Source organism: Pseudophryne corroboree (genome assembly GCF_028390025.1).
Source record: "Pseudophryne corroboree isolate aPseCor3 chromosome 3 unlocalized genomic scaffold, aPseCor3.hap2 SUPER_3_unloc_6, whole genome shotgun sequence".
NCBI classification, from domain to species: domain Eukaryota; kingdom Metazoa; phylum Chordata; class Amphibia; order Anura; family Myobatrachidae; genus Pseudophryne; species Pseudophryne corroboree.
The window spans coordinates 2,615,334-2,619,790 of record NW_026967552.1 but is presented as its reverse complement, the minus strand read 5'-3'; positions in this window follow the sequence as shown (position 1 = coordinate 2,619,790).

Sequence of the window (4,457 nt, the reverse complement as noted above, 5' to 3'; positions counted from 1 at the left end):
AAAACACAAAGATGGAACCAACACAGATCAAGATCTACCTCATTTCACAAAAAAACCAACAGAGAAGAAAACAGAATTACCAACAGGTACGTAAATATCAACAGACATCCATTGGAAGACCATGCAAGCACATCAACAGAACAGGGTTTTTTATCCAGGAACCCTATAAGACCATACAGAGACAGGGACCAACAAACGAGACTAAAAGAAAATGTAAGATTGGCATCTCCTTTAAAACGAAGACAACGAGACGAGGAAAACGAGGCGGAAGAAGAAAATCCAAGAAAGAAAAACCACAAGTAGCTTCTAAATTGAGTGAAACAGGAATCTTCAATCTTTCCAAACATGCTTTAACTCAACCGCAAATCTCATTGCTGAGTAAAGGAGTAACTTTTGCCCCCATACAGAAACCAAATAAATTTCAGACATTCATTGACTTGAACAAATATATTAGAAAATTGACACTCCAAAGACACTTTGCTAGAAAAGACAATGCAATCATCTCCAATTACGAGACTAATAAATCCGGATTAAAGCAACCATCGAAATACTACCCACTTGAGTCTAAAGGGGCACATCTAAACATTTTTTACGATTTAGTAAAAAAGGATTTAATAGACCAAAAGGACCCGGAAATAAAGAAGTTTAACCTTACGAAAGCAGAAAAATTGGCATTAAAAGAACTCCAAGAAAATACAGATATCGTTTTACGACCGGCAGACAAAGGCGGAGGCCTTGTTATCCAGGACCGTGACATCTACATCAAGGAAGCAAAAAGATTACTTGATGATGAAACATCATATAAACCATTGAGTAAAGATCCAACGGAAGAATTCACTACTGAACTAAGACAGATATTAGTTCAGGGATTACACAATAGTATCATCACTAAGGACGAGTTCCAATACTTAATGATAAACAATCCCATCATACCTATCATGTATCACTTACCCAAGATACACAAGGATTTAGAATCACCTCCGGGGAGACCAATAATAGCCGGCATCGAATCGTTAACTTCACACTTATCCGAATATATAGACGTGTTCCTTAAACCTCATGTCACTGGACTACCGGCCTTTTTGAAAGACACTACCAACATTCTGAATCTTTTAAAAATTTTTGAATGGAATGAGAACTACATTTGGACCACCATAGACGTCCAATCGTTGTATACTAGCATTATACATGACATAGGAATTAAGGCGTGCTCAGAAATATTAGAGAAAGATTCAGAAATCACTGAACTTCATAAAAAATTCATCTGTCAACTTATTCACTTCACTCTGACCCACAACTACTTCAAATTCTTGGATCAATTTTACATACAGACCCGCGGTACTGCAATGGGCACAGTATTTGCACCTAGTTACGCGAACATACTAATGGGTATGTGGGAAGAACAACATATCTTCAATAATCCTCTTTTCCAAACCAATATTCGCTTCTTCAAAAGATACATCGACGATATCATTCTGATCTGGGAAGGAACAGAAGAATCTTTTGCTGAATTTATGGAGCAGCTACAAAATAACAACTTCAATCTGAAATTCACCTACAAGAGTAGCAAAACCCAAGTGGAATTCCTGGACCTGGTACTTTCCACAGAAGGAAACAAGATCACCACTAAAAACTACATTAAACCAGTTGATACAAATAGTTACTTACACTATGATAGTGCCCACACCACCAGCTGGAAGAATAATATACCATATTCGCAATTGTATCGTATCAAACGTAACTGCACAGACCCAGATACGTACAAAGAGCAATCAGAAATTTACATCAACAGGTTCAGAGAACGTGGATATCCAGAAAGTATCCTCAACACTGCCCGGAGCAAAGGAAATAATCTGGAACAGAAAGACCTTCTGGAAATAAAGACTAGGGACCAAAAGAGAAAATTTGTAGCTCCTTTCATCACACAATACAGTAGCAATGAAAAAAAGATCCGAAACATCTTTACCAAACATTGGCACATCCTGAAAATGGATCCAATACTGAATCAAGTACTCCCAGACCGTCCGGAAATCATTTTCAAAAAATCTAGAAACTTAAAAGAAATCCTTGCTCCAAGTCAGCTGAAAACATCTACAAAAAGTAATATCCAGACTATGCCCAGTTGCACAGGAACATACAAATGTGGAAGATGTATCGTCTGCAAATTTGTGCACCCCAATAGAAAAACCTTTCATGACTCATCTAACAAAACAGAATTTAAAACAAAACAATTCATCAATTGCAACACAACTTCTGTTATTTACCTGGCTGAATGTGGATGTGGACTAAAATACGTTGGTAAGACCAAGCGCCCTCTCAAACTGAGGATACAGGAACACCTCCGCAATATTAAAAATAAAGTGGAAAGCCACCCACTTTCAAACCATTTCCTGACTCATCATTGTTCCAACACAGACACCTTCACATTTAAGGGTTTGGAAAAAGTCTCATTAGGAACAAGAGGTGGAGATCTCCCAAAACTGTTGTCTCAACGAGAAATGTACTGGATATTCACTTTAAATACCCTGAGCCCATCAGGTCACAATGAAGGATACGAAATTGCCCCCTTCCTTTAAACCAATTCCTCCTCCAAAAAATGCCTTCTCTACACTGTAGTTCCCTTTTTCTCATTTTTCCATCTATATATATTTTATTAACTATCGAATTAAGTGTTATACCCCTAAAAATTACCACTGAGAAGCTACTAGAACTTAAAAATTTTTTTTATGTTGCTAATTTGTTATATAAAATATTATGTAGTAAACAGATGGAAACACATTTGTCCTGGGCTGCGTTCCATGCGCGGCTCAAAATTCCCCATAATATGGTACCCTTTGTTACAGATACCATCTGGGTGTATTTATGACTCATTACATTAGTATTTCAGTTTGATTCACTTTTCAATATGCATTTCTGAATATGTATTTCCGGTTAAGTATTGCGTTCCACCGATACTGCGTTCCATATGCACTTCTGTTTTGCATGTGGGTTCCCCTAACATAGCGTCATGAGGGTCGCCATGGGTCACATGCCCGTTACGCACCACACAATGTATCACAACCATCTGTAATGTATCCACCATCTATGTGTATTTATTATACTAGCATTATTATTTGTTTTGATGTTAAATCATTAGAAGCTTCTTCCATATTTCACTTTACAAATTGTCTTTCCGGTTAAACATTGCGTTCCACCGGTACTGCGCTCCACATGCACTTCCTGTTTGCAAGTGGGATTCTCCAAAACTAGCGTCATGCGGGTCACAATGGGTCACGTGCCCGCTACGCGCCACGTACCGCCAACAATGTATTCCAACCATCTATAATGTATGCACCGCCGGACATACTACTTCCGGTACGTCATTTCCGGATAACACGAGTATCGCGTCTTACACGACTTCCGGTCCACAGTTAAAACATTGATATTTGTTTCTGTTGCATAAAATTGTATCCCTTCCTATGTCTATAACTTTTCTCTGTTGTTAGCTACTTTATACTTTTACAAATCACTCCTTTGTTGCCCCTGACGAGGTGTAAAAACCGGAAGTGATTTGCATAATTGGGCGCCTCCCACTTATCTCACAAGGGGATAAAAACAGTCAGAACATGGTTAGTCCCTATAGACACTCCTGAGGAAGCCTTTTATAGGTGAAACGCGTTGAGGACCTGTTCTGAACCCCCTTGACTCAGACTTACACGGTGGATATACCCCGGACCACGGAAAAAATCTTGGACTATCCAGATAAGCTTTATGAACTCTTTCTTTGAGAATATATATTTTTTATGTTTCCTTTTTATGAATTAAAACCTACATATTTTTTAGCCTGTGATATATTTATCTACACACGGCAATACATGAAGTCCGCCACTCTCTAAACATACGAAGGAAAGCCGCTCTCGACAAAAAGTCCATATTTAAAAGCTGTTTGGTGTTCATATTCTGGTACGCTTAATACCTATCGTCTTCTATGAATTCCAATATATTTACTAAGTGATTTCTGCACTATGAGAGGTGCCTCTCGCTCTGATTATTTACAGACCGGCGCATTTGCAAACTGATGATTGAGAGAACATCCACATTGACGTCCAATCTGGGGACCAATTGCGGTGAAAAATACTAAAAACATTTGATGTGCCCACTATAGATCATACTTCTGGTACGCATATTACCTATAGATAAGACACTATACACAACCTAATTCGGTGTGAAGATACTGCACTATTAGGCGCTTGTCCCTTCCCCCTTGTGTTTTTCAGGGTTGTAGTACCATTCAGAAAGTCCAAAGGTAGTGGAAAGGGCAAGAAGATTAGTGGAAGCTGCATTAGTGATGTCGATAGGGATGTTAAAGTCACCAAGGATGATAGAGGGGAGGTTGGAGGAGAGAAAGTGGGGAAGCCAGGCAGCAAAGTTGTCAAGGAAAGGTGAACAGAAGCCAGGGGGCGGTAGATCACTGCCAC